The 18802-nt window shown below is 40.4% G+C and overlaps 1 long non-coding RNA gene across 1 annotated transcript; it reads left to right on the top strand.

Moving 5' to 3' along the window:
* The first annotated feature begins 8808 nt into the window (after window positions 1–8808).
* Window positions 8809–17375, top strand: LOC124285848. The gene is made up of 3 exons (XR_006900896.1): window positions 8809–9017; window positions 9419–9424; window positions 17366–17375. It is a non-coding gene; the product is annotated as an uncharacterized LOC124285848 (long non-coding RNA).
* The last annotated feature ends 1427 nt before the right edge of the window (window positions 17376–18802 follow it).

Below are 18802 nucleotides of genomic sequence, written 5' to 3'. Positions count from 1 at the left end.
TCTTGCGCTGAATCTTTTGATGCAATCATGGAACCGTTGAACCCAGCAGTAGGGCTTCGTCGGCTTCCTCGTCAATCGAATACACGGCGTTTTTATTAGGCGTGTATTGTTCATTCCAAACAAACAAACATCAAAGGACGATAACAGGAAGGATCTAACTCATTTGAACGTGTCCGTGCGAACCTGAATGTGAGTGCACGTGTTACATGGGTCTCCGCACTTGAGTGTTTGAACCTGTTTAATAATGCGTGCCCGAGTGTGTGTGTGCGGAACTGTGTGACAGATGATGTGTGTGTGAGGTTGATTGTGTGAGAGAAGTTGATTGCGTGTGTGAGATGTTTATTATGTGCATGTGAGAGCCCGCGTCAATCAGTGTGTGCAATAAGAATGCGTGTGCGTGTGCATGTTCGTGTTTGTATGTATCACTTCGTTAATGTGTGTTCCTGCAAACGTTCATGAATGTGCACATGTGACAGTGCGTGTCTCTCAGCGTGTGTGCTTTCGCTCGAAAGAATGTGCGTGAGCGTAAGCGTGTGTGTGCGTCTATGCATGTTTCAGGTAATGACTGTGAGATCCTGCCCACGGGATAAGCGTACATATGCGTGGTGCAATTCTAAATTTAGTTAATCTAATAAAGAGACTGACACTTCCGATCACCCGTAGAACTCAGTATCACTGCCTCAGCAGTACATGGGTACCCGGTAGAATTTAATGACTTTACCTCTTCCAACATCTATAGTGATATGAGGGGCGATGGGGTAGCCTAGTAGTCCAAGCGTTCGCTCGTAGGCTCGTTCGCTCAGTAGGCCTGGATTCAACCCCCACATGGGCACTACATGTGAAGCCTATTTCTGGAGTACCCGTCGTGATATTGCTGGAATGTTGGTAAAACGGCGTAAAACCATACTCATTCACTCACTCAACGTTAGATGAATTTGTCAACTTAAGCTTCCACACTTTGCCATTTGTGTTTGCCATTTTGTTTGCCTACGTTAATGCCTTGTCACACAGAAACTGACACGAATACATATACATCATTGATGTTTTTTAATGTAACAATAATGTCGATTTAGTCCGTGAACGAATGATCCACTAATAGAACCGATCTCTATCCAAGTAATGGCATGACATGACTCACTGATCAGAATGTATGGATTTTTTAGCTATACTTGGACTCTTTGACGTCACTTCTCCCGCCCATCTTGTCGGACTAAGAAAGACGTCCTCTAAGTATCCGGCCTGACTTGAAGAACATGTCAGAAGCTCAGCTCAATATATCACCAAGTTGTATGTACTTGGTAGCACTACAGGTCCTATTCATGGAACGTCGAGGATGCTATTTTCCTTACGTTATACAGTCACTTAGTCTTGAAACTGACGGTCTGACTAAAAAATATTAGTGAATAACTGAGATGTATTTCTGAGATATCGGTGGTACCTCAGTTTCATGAAATTAGTAAACTTGCAGTTGTGTTACAACGTAAGAAAGAATAACAATGTATGGATGAACAACTTCTTTATAACAATGAGAGTGACGTTTCGATGTCGGTTCTAACACCGTTACCAAGCAAGTGATGTTGTTGAAGAAGTTGTTCATCCATATATTGTTATCCTTCCTTACTGCTCCAACTTCTAAATGCCTCTCAAAGAAGTTATGTTATAATGTGTCAATCAAGTATAATTATTTTTGGTTTGCTTGTTTCTTTTAACTCTTAGCCACATTCCAGTTACGATGACCTTACCAAATTAGGTTTGACCGTTGCCGGACATACTGTCTGTGTTGTAGTAAGCATGATTTACTGGAGACCAGCTCTACCCGAAAATTGACGGGAACATTTAGCTTTAGGATCTGGATGGAATTATTATTATTATTATTATTATTATTATTATAGTCCATTTGTACCGAGCTATTTCCATTCACATTAAATGCTCAAAGCGCACAGAATTAAAAACATAGTCACTTGAGATGAAACTAGTCATCTGGATACGACATTCTGAAGAGATGAGATTTGAGACTTTGTCTGAAGTCATGTATATCTGAACAGTTTTTCAAACATTCAGGCAGTTCGTTCCATGTCTTTGCGGCAGCATACTTGAAGGTTCTTTTCCCGTAGCTGGACGTTCTCACTGGAGGGATCACGAGCAGTGACTTGGATTTGGATCGTGATGTTCTCGCGGGGATGTAGGGCTGAATCAGTTCAGTAATGTAGTGCGGCACTTGGCCAGTTAGACCCTTGAAAACAAAGCAGAGAGGTTTGAAGATTATTCTGTGCTGGATGGGTAGCCAGTGGATCTGCTTAAGAACTGGAGTGATATGTTCAGATGGTTTGGTCCGGGTTACGATTCTAGCAGCTGCATTTTGCACTCGTTGCAACTTCGATAGCTGAACACTAGTGGCGCCCACTAGGAGTGAGTTGCAGTAGTCGAGTCTGGATGTTAGCAGTGAGATGACGAGGGAATCACAAGATTCAGATTGTTCAATGAAAATATCTGTAACAATAATCTCCTTTTTCATGAAATTGGTTATCATGTAAGTTCTGCTTTGTTTCAGTCAAAACCAGTACACTGGGTTTGTTTTATGGGAAATTACAAATTGAAAGGACTGTCTGGATAATATATAATTTTCATTGTTTACCCATCACTGTTGCCTCCAGCGGTTCTTCAAATAGCTGAGTATTTTTGTGAAAAATGTATTGGCGCAATAAAGACAGGGGTAAAAAATGAATCCATAATCACACGACCCATGTTTTAAATGTAAATTTGTTCCGATAAATGCGCATTTATTGATTTTCAAATAAAGTGTGTCTACGATACCGGCCTGTTTGTATTATGCAAATGTATATTTTTACATTATAAAAGTTGTAAATCAAATTATATTTCAAAGAGAAAATGTAAGATATATTTTCAGTTGAAAATCGAACATGTTATAGAATCATTTTGGGTACAGTTTCTTTTGCTTCCAAGTATAATTCTTTGACTATCTGACACTTGTTTTGTTCCGCTGTATGTGTTATAATTATTCATTTATCATCATGAATAGCGCAGAGCCATCTGACTGCATGGTGTCTTGTTCAGTGTATTGTGTCGGAGTTGGTATTCATGATATACTACGACATGGTTTCTGAAACAAGCATTAGTCCGAATTGGACATGCAGACACACACACACAAATACACATAACACAAACACACACAAGCACACAAATACACAAGCACGTACATACATACAACACACACGTACGTACGTACGTACATACATACATACATACATACATACATACATACATACATACATACATACATACATACATACATACATACATACATACATACATACATACATACATACATACATACAAACATACATACATACATACATACATACATACATACATACACTCCTTGCTGGAACTGGGTGGTATGTTATCTAACACCGCATCCAGTGGTATTCCAGCTATATGGCGGCGCTCTGTAAATGATCGAGTCTGGTCCAGGCAATCCAGTGATCAACAGCATGAGCATCGATCTCCACAATTGGGATACGATGACATGTGTCAACCAAGTCAGCGAGCCTGACCACCCGATCACGTTAGTCGCCTCTTACAACAAGCATGGGTTCCTGAAGACCAATTCTAACCCGGATCTTTACAGGGTTGCTTTAACTGAAATAGTGTTCAAACCGCGTTGAACCCAACTCACTAACTGCTCATATTCCAATTACCTCACATATCTATCACACCACAGACTACCGCTCGCGACAGCCCCTATTCATGTTGGTATTGATCCCCCTGTCAATCCTGTATACAGAACCCTTTCTGGAGGCCTGCCGTTATGCTTACATACAATGGCTCATTCATAATATGTTTCGTGTTTCATTTACATGCTTGATTGACAACCGATATACGTTATACACGCTTCAGACACTTGCGCTATATCGGAAGAATGATGGAAGTGACATTAGATTACCCTTTATTCCTTTTTTCTTTCTTCTGAATTGACCTACACTCAAGCACAGCAACTTCAGTGTCCAGTGCTCGATGAGAGGATACAATGGCTTCAAACAAAGTCATCCACTGGAGAGTAGATGAACGTGTCACAATAACGTTAGAGTATGACACATTGGACACCTATGACACCTTATAGTAAGTTACCGATACACGGTTCGAGGAGAATTTTTATGGCTCTGTTCGTCGAGCCATGTTTCGATTGTTCTGTTTTTTCTCCTGCCAAAGGGATGAGCCTGGGTGGATGAGGATACGTCAACTGCCAATTGCAAGCTAGATCTATTCGTTGTTTTACGCCACACACAGCAATGTTACAGCTATACGGCGTCGGTCTGTAAATAATCGAGTCTGGACCAGGCAATCCAGTCATCAACAGCATGAACATCGATCTACGCATCTGGGATACAATTACATGTGTCAACCAAGTCAGCGAGCCTGACCACCCGATCCCGTTAGTCGCCTCTTACGATAAGCATGCGTTCCCGAAGACACATTCTAACCTGGATCTTCACGGGTGCCAAGCTCGGACTGGGAATTGTTCATACACAAGTAATCACAATTTGAGAGAGCTTCATAGATGTTCTACAAAGAAATAGCAAGGTTAGTTCAACCATAACTTGTTTGAGTGGCATTTTAGAAGTTGGGAAGTACAATATAGAACAAACTTTATGGATAACAACTTCTTTTTATTCGTGAGTGCGACGTTTCGATACAGATTCTTGTACCGTTGTCAAGCATAATGACAACGGTACAAGAATCTGTATCGAAACGTCGCACTCACGAATAAAAAGAAGTTGTTATCCATAAAGTTTGTTCTATATAGTTCAACCATGTTTTAGATTTAGATTTGCTTGTTCCATTAAATGAAAAAAATACCAACTGAAGGAATATTTCAGTGAACAGGGCCAAACAGTTGACGGTTGATTGAGATGGGAAAGGCGATACGGAAGGGGTCTCATAATGAAATGGAGTAACTGTTGAAAAAATCTCTTTTGAAATTGAAACGGTAAACTCTTATTTGCGGAAATCCAACGTCGGTAACGTCTTCTCATTTACCAAATGGCAGAGATATAGAGAACAATAACTGATGGTATTTATATTGAACATCATCTGTTGTCATAACCTTTGAATTGTTTCTCAGACACCACGGTCATCGAAACGAAACATTAAAAACACTTAGGGCTCCGAATCACTTGATGATTAAAGATCTCACTGCATATATCATTCAGCTCCACTGAGATTTCACTACACATAAACATTCACCCCACGTTGAACATACCTGCTGCTTTCAAGCATCTCAAACGACATTCTATTTTCAGAGTCAATCCGTTTCTCAAACCAGCCCTCCTAAGCCACACACCTGCACCACCACAATGCATACACATTAACGTAACCTTTCGGCTAAGAAAGTCCATTCCAACTCAATAATCCGCCTTAATACACCTTTATCGTGAAATGCGGAATTTCAAAGATTTCAATTACAAGATAAAAAAAACTCCCGAGTATTGTCAAACACCCTCCGTTGCCCTACTGTCTGGCAGTCACCAAATCCTCAACATAGGATGCAGTTTGAATGTCAACAAAAACTATCTGATTCCGCATTGGCGTTTTGCTATTAGCGATATCCTTGGATTCGTGTATTCCATTTGTACCATCTCTAACAAAGTTCGGGCTGTGAATGGCACTGTTCGTCGAGCGGTTCTAAGCCATTAGCGGACTAAAACCCCGAAGAGGTGGTATTAGGCATTCTAATCACAATGGCCGCTTGTCGATAAAATCTGTTTTCAATCTAATATATTCCTCTGGGGCCAAAAAATAAATTGAAAGCCTCGGGATGTAATGTGTTCAAATGTTTTGAAGCCTTTGAGGCCAAAGGTTTAAGGCAAGGAGTGACTACAATATATTGGCTACTATATTCAATACAGACCAACTCGAATATTTATTGATAAATGACTTAATTACCAACCGTCATGAATTATTTATCCGAAAATATATATACACTTGAGAGCTTTAAATTTAATTGGATACGTCCATAAAATAAATTGCCTGTGTTGTTCCGATTCTTTCCTTCAGAAGCAAAGTGTTTTTATAGGAGCTCTAAAAACGATTGCTTTGTAACGAATGCGTTTAAACAGTGCATTTACGTCACAACATAACTTGTCTTTTGTTCTTAAGTCATCAGTTTGATGACTGTGCAGTTAAAAATACATTTTTACAAAACTTGGCAGTAAATAAAAGTTAACTCACAAAAAGGGAAACTCAGCAACAGTGCTGTTGAAAATAAAGAATGATGTAACTAGTTTCCAAGAATACAGTACATCTATAAATATCCGCCAGGACATACGTACAACTAAACAGGTTGCAAACAAACCAGAGATGAAATCGATAATTTCGTGGTCGTTCTGAGCAATATTGAATTTAAAGCAAATTTTCGGCAGCTCAATCTAAATTTAGAGTAAGGAAAAAATTGTATTATGGAACACCATTACCCTTTGCAGTGAAGAATTAATGAAGAGGAATCCCTATCTTTATGCCTTGCTCTAACTGTAATTATAAGTCGTTAGTGTAGAGCGGAGCTATATGAGTCCAGCAGAGTTTCATCAATACGTGTCGCCTTAGGTTGTGTTACAATGCAGTCTGCCGCTGACGTTCAATATCCTCCCAGATGCTGATGTTGGTTGTATCACCTGCCTCGGCTTCAATAACGTATACTCAACATCATTGGAGCTATAGGATGCTGGAATCAAATTACTCGGTCTGCTGGTTTGAAGTATCCACGGACGGCTTGCTACGCGCTTCTTGTCTGTCTCACTCTGAGGCTGCTTGTCCCTAGGGTCGTCATGACCTTGCCCAGTTTCAAAGAGACGACCTTGGATCAAGGACTCGTAAGGACGGACACCGATCCTGCGAGGACGAAGCTTGAAATATGATTTGGTTAAGGTCGGAGATTCAATCATGTTCTGGTGCTTGATATTTGTTGAAAGGATGATTGAAATATGTATTTGATGTATAACAAGCACCACTGTCCTTTGGTCAGGCGACCTTTAGATTGGTCTCGTGTGGCCGTAGTGATTAGATAATGGCGATGACCATAGGCAAATGTAACATAAGCAAGGGAAACGTATTGTACAGTTTGGGTTTCAATTTGCATGTATGAGTGGACGAAAGTAAAATATCACTCACTCAATATAATGGCACCAAAAATGTTTGATGTTGAATATTCTCTTTGATAAATGTGTGTCATTCCTGGGCTACTGGTTGCAGTAAATGAAGATCGAGTTCTTGAACTTAAACTTTAAAATTCAGAAGGTACGTTAAACAAATGACAAAATCATTTCATTGATAATGTATATAAAACATCAAAATACCTCATCTGAGCACTGTAGACAATCCATGAATAAAATCCAAATGACATTTCAATATCAAGTTTTTATTCTTGATAATGATAAACATTAAAATATTAACTGTGATTACATCTGTTTTCACCATTCTTAGAGTGTATCGTAGGTTCCACGATGACAACAGATCTTGCAGTGCATATATTCATCCAGGGTCTCCCGCAATTGCTCGTATATATCAATCTCGCTTTCCTCTTTTGAATGCCATTAATCTACATTGCACAACCTTCCAACCGGGGCGCAAAGGAGAAGCATCTGTACACAGCTCTGACTGTAGGCATGTTTGGTCTGTATTTCTTCCAGCACCTTATGCCCTTTGCAGACATCTATATGGTAATTACAGACTGACGATTTCCAACCTATCATGCACACGGACTGTGTCATTAGATGTTTTTAAAGCTACTTGCTCACCCCTGGGCAATATCTGTGGCTGGTGGGTTCCAAGCCATGTCCTGTTCTGTCCAGTCTGCGACTAATAGTCGGGTGTAGCTCCTACTCTTGTCTCGGCGCGGCCAAATTGGGACCATTTAATTCTCCAAGGGCCAATGTCATGATAACGAACGAAAGGCCGCGCATATAGATGTCATGTATTTCAAAATAGGGGAAATTGCGTGCGAAGTGTTCTGAAGACTGAACGAGGTAATTTCCTCGTCACTCACTGTCGACTGTAGATGTAGGCAAGGGGAGTCAGTCCTCCAGTCGCGTAATCACAGGCATTTATTGTGCAGACATGTTAGCAACATTGTAAATCAACAATCACTGTGTAGTTTAGCTATTTCGGGATAAATTGGGATGTTGATGGAGAGGTCGATCTTAGACTGACACACACTGAGACTTTTTGATATGTGAAAAAGAGTTTTTGTCGCAATATAGACGTAATTCTGGCAGGGATCTTACCAACACGTGATTGCGGTTATTGGTTATTGTTAGCCTTTGTGAGTCGTTGTTAGCCTTTGTTAGACGATGTCTTTAAAAGTGGCATATCCTCAAATGTCTCCACAGTAGGTTGTCGACGAATCGTGAGTGAGTGAGTGAATTTAGTGCCGCACTCAGCAATATTCCAGCTATATGGTGGCGGTCTGTAATTAATCGAGTTTGGACAAGACAATCCAGTGATCAACAGCATGAGCATCGATCTGCGCAATTGGGAACCGATGACATGTGTCAACCAAGTCAGCGAGCCTGACCACCCGATCCCATTAGCCGCCTCTTACGACAAGCATAGTCGCCTTGTGTGGCAAGCATGGGTTGCTTAAGACCTATTCTACCCCGGATCTTCACGGGTCCGGCAGTGTCGGAAAGTGTCCTGGACGTTCCAAGTGTAGGCAAGAACAAGAAATAATGACACAATGGTTTCCCGATGCTAATCTGGAAGCTCTCACAGAAATAATGAAGTTGTTCCGACAGACAGACAGTTTTATTCATGTATTCAAGGCCATGGCCCATATTGCAGTAATGTGTAACAAGTGTGTTGATGCTGGTCGTACATTGCAGGTACCTTATTAGTGTTGTCACATGATAAATCTAAGAGACTCTTGTAAAATTACAATAGAGTATTATACAACCTTATCAAACAATATTTCAGCTCATATGCTGAAAAGCTAATCATAATTTGAAGTATTTCTTATCTTTGCTAAACTTAACAATACATTTTTGTCACTACTAACAGAAGTGTCCATAGAATGGCTATTTCTTATGCTAGGATGAAAACAGAAGTTGTTCATCCATATATTGTTATCCTTCCTTACTGCGCCAACTTCTAAATGCCTCTCAAAGAAGATGCTAATCTGATCAAGAGTCTCCTTGTCTCCAAACCCGTTCCAATCATGTTTAGCGGTACAACCATACTCCTGGGTTTCGAAAAGTGTTATGTCGACAGTAAAGTTAGCCATTTTAAAACGTCCAGTTAGAGAGAAAGTCATGTGCTCGTTTGAATTGAAATGTTTTCAGAAGAGTTTTGAGTGCTTGAAGCGTTATGGAGATGTGTTGGAAGCGTGGAACAAGCTCTGGCGCCATAGGTATACGTGCGTCTGCTACACTAATATTTCCATCTATCGTAGTGTCAGTGTAGGGTAGTACCATAGTATACACAGTGACCATAGTACCATAGGCGTGATGTTTAACCACTGGGCTATTCCTTTGTCCCAGATCATATATTACATAGTAGTGTATACGTATTGATACATATTTTTCTCGGGGCTCAAACTATGTTTTCTTGTACAAGATGGAGATGAAAACAACATCGAGAAACATCAGAGTGATCTGAAAGCTGTTGTTTTCCTTCCATGCGCCATCTACTGGTACCATGACGTCATAATCCCCACACAATAAGGAGATCACGACGTCCATTATTGATTTTGATCAAATAAATGTTGAAGGCAAACATTTTTCTTTCACAAATGCAACCACCCCTTTGACAATCATTTGACAAAGTAACATCAATAGATCCAAAGCCAAAACAGCGCGTATTAGACTCCAAAGATTAATGGTTCGTTACAATGTAGGAAAGGCGTGCAGTGATGAGCGAACATTGGTCTTTTCTGACAATCATGCTTCCCATTATGCCAAGAAAGGCGATGTTCGGAGCAGCGGTATGGCATCGCGTAATAGCGTTGAAGGCGTGTAATCACGGAGATTTCAAAACATTTTACGCAAGCTGTCTTACAATTTGAACATGTTGCCGTAGGGAATTCTCCAATCGGTCATCATTTGCTTTGCTGACGCTGAAGAGCGCTGAATTGAGTACGATTACCAACATCTGGTGGGTGAGCGTGAACCCTTCACGTGGTTTTATCGCTGTAAGGAGTTTTGGCGCTGTCAAGAAGGACGTCTTTGAATGTGCTTTAACGGCGGTAGTAGTTTTGGACCAATCTTGCTGTTCTAATTAGTGTTTTTTATTGGCATGTTTTCTCTTTGTCGGGTTCAAGACGGATGTTGGCCTTCATGTTTACGTGTTTTCTTCTCTTGGAGATGATAACGCAGTATGGGCAATAACCGAATGGAGAAGTTCTGTGGAAATGTGGTTGAATTATTATATTCTGACTGCTTCACATGTAATCTCGTGACTTGAAGACCCGTGAAGATTCGGGTTAGAATTGATCCAAAAAAGCTTTCGGATATTCATCTGGGGCGGTGCGGTAGCCTAGTGGTTAAAGCGTTCGCTCCTCCCGATGAAGACCCCGGTTCGATTCCCCACATAAGTACAGTGCTTGAAGTCCATTTCTTGAATTTTCTGTGATATTGCTGGAATTTTGGAGTAAAACCATACCTGCGGACTCATTCTAATATTCCTCTATTAAAGATATTGTTTGCATGTGTATTTATTAAACGTGCATTTGGAAGTTTATAATTCAGAATTTCCCTATACCCTTGAACTTGCACTTATGTAAGGTTGGACTAAAATTAGACGAATGTCTTCCAAAGATATATATCTGTCAAGTTTTGTTTTTACCATATGATGTGGTAAATGTATTGTTTTTTCATGTTTACTCAATAAGTCATGTTGTGTACACTATCTTAAGATGTTCTTTTCCTGAGTATGTAAAATTATTTCGAAACGGAATTGTGATATGCGAGTATTTACCTAACGGTACAGTCTGCGGCATTAAGTTCAGCCTCTTGACAAATATGTAAACAAAATGTCGATATAATGGTTTGATTTGTTGTCATTTTTCAAGGATACGTATGACGCAGAGTTGCGTCCCTTAGACGTGCGGGACTACGTTTTAGTTTGTTACTCCCTGGACATGCTTGTTGCTTTGTGGGTAAACATGTTGTTGTTTAACCGAAACACAACCTGTCCAGAGAACCAGCGAACTAAACTCAGTACATAATTTGCTAAGGTTTTGCTATTGTTATCAATAAGAGTTTGTATATATTATGCGATATTTTATCTTTTGTGTATCCTGTTGACGTAAATGGCGAAATATAAACAAACTGTCAAAGAAGGACGGGCGTAAGTCCAAAACTAATAATCCTCAGACTTATCTGCTAGAAGCATTATTGATTAAATTGGGGGTTTTAAAAAAAAGATTAAGATTCGTTGATGACCGTTTTAGGCTGCTTGGAAGAGTGTACTTTGGAATAGATGACTTCGGGCTCCCTTTTCACCTCTGCTTTGACGGAATAATTCAGTGGCTACTATGTCTGATGGGCGTTTCCATGTTGAACTGAGGCATGGTATCTGAGTGAGTTTACGCTATAAAACCACACACACACTACACATTAACACTCACACACCCTAACACGCACACCCTTACACACACTACACATTAACACTCACACACCCTAACACGCACACCCTAACACGCTCACCCTTACACACACTCACTCACAACACTCATTAACACTCACACACCCTAACACGCACACCCTAACACGCTCACCCTAACACGCACACACTCACTAACACGCTCACCCTAACACGCTCACCCTAACACGCACACACTAACACGCACACACTAACACGCTCACTCTAACCCTTACACACACACACTACACATTAACACTCACACACTCTAACACGCACACACTAACACGCTCACCCTAACACGCACACACTAACACGCTCACTCTAACCCTTACACACACACACTACACATTAACACTCACACACTCTAACACGCACACACTAACACGCTCATCCTGACACACACACACCAGATACTATATGCCGATATGGTCTCTACACATACACTTTCACTCACACACACACACAAACACACACACGAACTAACACATTTACACACACGCAGATGCACACACACGTTGTGATAGAAGTACCTTAATCTCGCAAGCGAAACCTCACATCACACCTAAATCATTTCAGCAGACATACAACATGACGTTCTCCATACTCCTGCATACACCAAACACTTCTTCAATCAGACAGATAACAACTTTCATACTTTCGCTAATCGGAGAGAAAGTAAATATTCTCTCTCAAGACAGACGAGACTACTTTCCTTGTTAAATGTATCGTTACGCGAAATATCGCGAGACTGCAAGAACAATGTACATGCCGATATTACCATTAAATGCCAGCAGATATTACCAGCAAAAGCTCTTTGATCAAGTGGTAATACAATGCGAGTAATAAGTCAGTGCAGCAACGACAGGAACGTCTGTCTTGAAGCAAAAACCGCTCCGAGAAGTAGATCTGTTTATTGTCCATCATAGAAAACATCATTTAAGTGATTTGTAACGTTTTATACCTGTCAACAAGGCTATCACGGACGTCTGGATGTTTATAGAAAAAACAGCCTAGAGCCATAGCGTGGCTCTCAGTAGAATGTTATGGTATGGTAAACCGTGTTTGCTTAGAATGTGTTGATGGTACGGTCAGGCCATGAAACTGATGCTTAAGTGCACGTGCACTGTTTTTATTGCGCTGAGTAAAAACACCACCTGAGGAGTACCGCTGATTAAGTCTCCGTATCTGAAGATAATCAAATCTCATTAATCCCAAATAGATAGCATCTGGATAGGGATCGATTTACGTCGAGGGGGACATATTTGTGTCCGTTTCGAGCAGGAGCGTTTGGGCGAGATTGTTCAGGGTGGTATACTTATCACATCAAAATAACAATATTTTACTTTGTATAATTTAAATTGCATTCCACTAAAAAATGAGTAGTTAAGCAATCCTCCAGCAAAATTGATGCTAGGAGACATCGGTTTCATATATCGCACCCATGTGAACAATCAAACTCAAACGTTAGGCGCGTCGAGCGAACGCTGTATCCACTTGGCTACACCTCTCAGAACACAAATCAGAATCTTATGCACAGGGGAAATTTCTAAATCGAGATCATTGTATGACTTCACCAGGGGAAAATATGTTGTGGTTGCTTAAACATGTTACTGAGGTAGTACTTGTTTGCACACAGATTATGCAAAGATATGTTACTGACGTAACTCTATGTTAAAGTATAGGACATGTGATTGTCGTAGCGTTAAGATCGCTTTGTCAAACGAGAACCCGTTCTTGGCTAAGTCTGCAATCAGCTTTACTCAATCGCTTAATATGGGATGTCTTGTCGCTTCCAAATAAGCACTGACGCCAATTATACACTAAAATTTATGTTCAGAAAAATAACGATTTTACGAGGCAATTTATACGGAATCTCATCAGGGCTATGTTTTTGTCCTCCTTTGGCATGCTGACATTCAGGATACTTAATATAAATTTCAGGACACTACATTTAGTGCTATTACAATGTCATTTCTCTTGAGATTTCAACTCGTAAGTATCTCGAATTGCTACAATAGTTTTAAATTCTTTCACAGAGGCTCATTATCAGCTCACAGCCATTGTCCGCTCCTCAGACAGTGAACGGGACTTCTCCCCAGTAGAAAAAGCAGTAGCAGTAGTTGTAGCAGTAGTAGCAGTAGAAGCAGCAGCCGCAACACTTGTGGTAGTAGCTACAGCAGTGGTAGTAGAAGCAGTAGTAGAAGTAGCAGCAGTAGCAGTAGAAGCAGCAGCAGTGGTAATAGAAGCAGTAGTAGAAGTAGCAGCAGCAGCTGTAGTAGTAGCAACCGCAACAATAGTAGTGGTAGTAGCAGTAGTAGCAGCAGCAGTAGAAGTAGCAGCCGTAACGATAGTAGTAGTAGTAGTAGTAGTAGTATCTACATTGAAGGGCTGTTGTTCCGGCAGCAACCCTGGTCACTGTGCCATTTTTTTTGCATTATTCTACTGGTTAAAATAACAGACAGCAGCAAAGAGGGTTGGGGTGATCCGTGCACAGGCTGGTTTGGCTCATCATCAGCTCATGGACCTTGCCCCCTTTATATGTATGCCGGACAGTGAATGGGATTTCCCCAAGGAAGTGCTGCCTCGTCGAACAAACCAAGAACGTCTCGGAGACTAGACCCAAACTCAGCTTTCTGCATTACCCAGAGTGTCAAAAGGACTGTGTTTCTATCAGTCAACGCACTGGGAGGTGCCAAACCTGAGGCACCGAGTACATTGGGGAATCGGAAAACTTGATACTTGGGATGTAAGTGTGACAGTTAGTCAGCAAGGTTCACACATTTGTCATGTTTTTCCTGAATCTTGTCAGTCACATTACCGTCAAAAGTGACAGAGAATTCAATTAGATAGATTCAATATCATTAGAGTTATCAAGAAGGGCAAAGTCAGGGTTGATGTTCAACAGACTGCAACTGTCGTTCAGAGAACCTTCCTTTGAAAAACGAAGTCTGTGCTGATTTGATATGGCACTTTGTTTGGTCGACACCCTGTTTTCTGTACCTTTCGCAGTAAGGAATCATTAACAAAATCAACACTGACATTAAGATTATGTCCTATTTCCTTGGCCCGTTTAAGAAACCCACAGAATGTCTTGTTTTCATCGTGAGTCTTGACCTGCTTTAAAACCTGACACGAAGAGCCTCCACGTTAATCAAACCACGAGCCCGCCATTCCCCATTGTAATTGATAAATGTATGTGATTGGGGAAAGAGCGAAGGTGGTGGGGTCTATTGTCGGCCAGGGTGAGCGGGAATGTGTCAGTACACTGCATTTCTTAGTCTCGTCCAGTCACCAACAGAAAGAAAGGACGGCTACAGAATAAGATTGTTGGCTTTTGCGTTGTTGCCAGCATACAGCTCTGAACTCCAGACGTTCTAAGTTTACATTTGTATTCTGCCTGAGGTTTATCCTTCATGTGGGCATTTTCGAGTTTGTCTCTAACCTGCATCAAAAGTAGGTGGAGGCATGACCTTTCACGAGATGGTCCAAAATTCCTCTCCCTATTAAACTGACTGACCCTGCCTCGTCAATCTATCAGATGAAGAATGTTGCATTTGTCAAGTCCAAAGGAATGTCATTTAAAAGCGATGAAAAATGGAGAAACTGGAATTTGAAAATGTGTTGATTATCCCTTGGATTTGAGTAAAAGAAGCAATTGTTCCGGGAGGTGAATACATATCAGTAACCTCAAAACTCACTCGTTAGATGCAGGAGCTTTTCTGAAGAAGCTTTTCTGTTGTGTAGCCAATACATTGAGAGGTTACAGTGGTACGCCTTTGGTCTCTTCAAGGGTCATTTTGCAACCAACAATTGATGTTGGCAACACTTACAACCCGTCCGTAATCCTTTCTCCATATAGATAATATCATTGTAAGTGTCGTGTAATGACACCCTGTACATATTTTGTACTTTGTATTCAGACAAGGATACTGGTCGAATGATCTTACCATTAGCCAAGTCATCTTTCTTTGCTGGGACCACCCCCTGTATCCAAAGGAGAATTGAAACAGGTGGGTCATTGTAAATGGTGTATGGACACAGATGAACAGTTTCCAATAAAAGTTTCTAATACTATCACACCATGGTGCCATAGTAGATTTTGACTGCTTTATTTTTTCCGACACAAACAGGTGTCATAATTGAAACACAACAATGGAGACCTATTTTGTGATGCACATTATCATTGTAATCGTCTGTCACTGGACTCTCAAGGCTGTAGTTGCCGGGAGTAGGCCACAGCTGTTCCCCAAACCAATCCCTGGAATGCTTGGTCTTTCCTCGTCAATGCCAGTAATTGGCTGCATTTAGCTATCTGTAAAAGCGTTTTTATCAGTTTTCAAAATTGTGTTCTATGTTATATATTTTTTTTAAAAACACACACACAAAAATCTTTTTTCGGAATTTCTTTTCCATTATATCCAAATCAATTCTTTGCCTCCAAGAAATAAAGACTTGGATTTTGAATTTTCTCTATCGTTGTTTTATGTTTTGTGTATATGTCAGGATTTTCTACATTGACTTTTGACGTTTTGTCATTTATTGCCCTGAGGAACGGAATTTCAAGCAGAATTCTATGCATTATGTATCTTTCTTTTTCAGTTTGTTTTCTTTGGAACCCGGTTTTTTATTTCGTCTACAGCATAACCAGTCTGCATCATCTACCGAAGCAGATTCCATTTGACGAAAAAGGCTAAGTAGTGATGGCAATTAAATGGAAAGTCAGTTATGACAAAATGAAAAATGCAATCATATCCTTTTCTACCCACATACGGACACAGTTTGAATAAAATGTAAATATGTTGTTGAAGTCCGAAACTAACCTTGACCTGTGACAATCTAGAGCATCGCTGCATGGTAAATTTAGATTCAATCCCAGTGGAATCTCGTTGTCTAAACAATAGCACGAATGTCATCGCTGTAATACTCTTCTATTACCGGTCAACATGTAGAAGTTCTGGGGATGCTCTTAATTAGCTGACGATCTCGATTATTTTGACAAGCCGGTACGATAGGAAAATGGGTAAAATAGACCAAAGAAATCATTATTGTATGCAGTCCTCAAAGGTCAGGCCACAGCATTGATTGTATAGATTTTACTTTGTTACACAGTAATATATTGCATTTGCAGAAACGGATGAAACGGCGACATGTCTCTTGTAGGCTTACTGCAGCAAATGGGTCTTTGGACAGCTATTTCTGTGTTATCAGTCAATACTTACTCTTGTGTAGCTGAAGATGCATGACGTCAACAAAGAATGTGTTGTCGTCGAAAGTTTAAAATAAATACAATTCTTTGCACAGCAATCTTGCCCATGTCTGCGGAAATTATAAGAGAACTCTAAATGGTTCATAAAAAACCCAAGATTCTCATGAGCAGGAGACAGCAATGTCGATTGTAGGCATTTCGCAAATGCGTCTTGTTTTGGCTTTTTATTTAGATAACGAATGTCTTATGGTCATGAAACCGTAGGGGACATTTTGACTTTGCCGTGCAGTCATGTCGATGAAGTGATTAAGACAGAACACGGATGTACAGCTGGTTCAAACTGTGTCACAAGCCTGATGGAGGTCTTCAAAGACTCCAGATTCGTGAAATGCCTTTCTTCCGGGCAGTATCCTCTGCGGTAACATTGAATGCTGTCTTTGAGAGATTAGAAGACAGACTTAGAGGTGACATATGGATATAGAACAACGCCTGTGTCGTCCAAATGAGATGTATTTCAACTCTCTACACAACACACAGACGCCATTACACGCAAACTGTCTTTACGATTAGATATATTGGAATACTAACTTAGCGTGTCTGAAAACTGTCAACTCGACGGTTAGAATACGAAAATGTAACTAAACCTACTAATAAAGTACTGAAAGGTAAACACTTTTTTAAGTGTAATGAATATCGACAAATGGAACGCAGATATTTTTATAACAGATTTCTGAGTCATTACAACCAAATGAATGCTAAACGGACAGAGTTTGGTGTAAAGAATGATTTTAAACGAGTCCAACCAATCTTTCACATATTATGCGATTTGAAATGAAAGCGGAAGTTAGTTGATTGATTAAGTTACAGTCAGGCCGCGGTAATCCGGTCCTCGTTAATCCGAATCCACCGACTTCCGAACGCTACTCAGTGGGCACCAAATCATCTCCCTATATATTGTATATAATTGACACCTCGTTATATATTTGCATAGCCCAATTCAGCGACAAAAAATACCTTTGCTGCCAAGATTGTGCAGAAATACAAAATAACCTATATGTGCTGGTTGTTCATTCAGCAACATTGTTTTTAAGCGCCTTTTTTCTGAAAACATATTGAAAAATAAATACGCTATATACATGTTGATAACACACCGTTTAACGTTGTTTTACGATTATTCACAGAACTAGTTTGTTCAGCGATACACCTAGTCCAGTGTAAGTTCGAAGAGAAGTAATGTAGGGTATATGTTTATGCACAAATGTAGTTTTGTTTCTGGTTTTGAATTACAATTAACGTTGATATATGTGGGAACTATATATACTAGACAGAAATAAATATAGAGGTTGCTATATCCTTATGGTTGCAGGACCCGTGAAGGTCCGGGTTAGCATTGATCTTCGGCAACCCATGCTTGTCGTAAGATGCGACTAACGGGATCGGGTGGTCAGGCTCGCTGACTTGGTTGACACATGTCATCGGTTCCCAATTGCGCAGATCGATGCTAATGCTATTGATCACTGGTCCAGACTCGATTATTTACAAACCGCCGCCATATAGCTGGAATATTGCTGAGTGCGGCGTAAAACTAAACTCACTCACTCCGTGTTGCAGTGACAGCAATTATGATAGTTGAAAGATATTTGAAAGTATAGATGCAGATGCTCACATCCACTGTCAGTATCAGTGTGTATTAGGGCTGGGACGGCTCAAAACCCTGATACCCGTTATGTTAATTCCTGACAGACAGACAGACAGACTTCCGCAAGAGCAAGAATGTTTACGACAATTGAATGAATTTAGTACTACAGCAATATAAAATCAGCACATGAAGGGAGCAAGAGTGAAGTCATGTATTGCAATACATTAAGCAATATAACACCCAGTCAGCGATACGGTGACGAGGATGACATATGAATGCGATCAGAAGCTGGCTATATCCACACT

This window comes from Haliotis rubra, unplaced genomic scaffold (genome assembly GCF_003918875.1).
Source record: "Haliotis rubra isolate DU_JTF1 unplaced genomic scaffold, ASM391887v1 Scf1, whole genome shotgun sequence".
Lineage (NCBI taxonomy): Eukaryota > Metazoa > Mollusca > Gastropoda > Lepetellida > Haliotidae > Haliotis > Haliotis rubra.
This window is presented reverse-complemented; position numbering and strand designations above follow the sequence as displayed.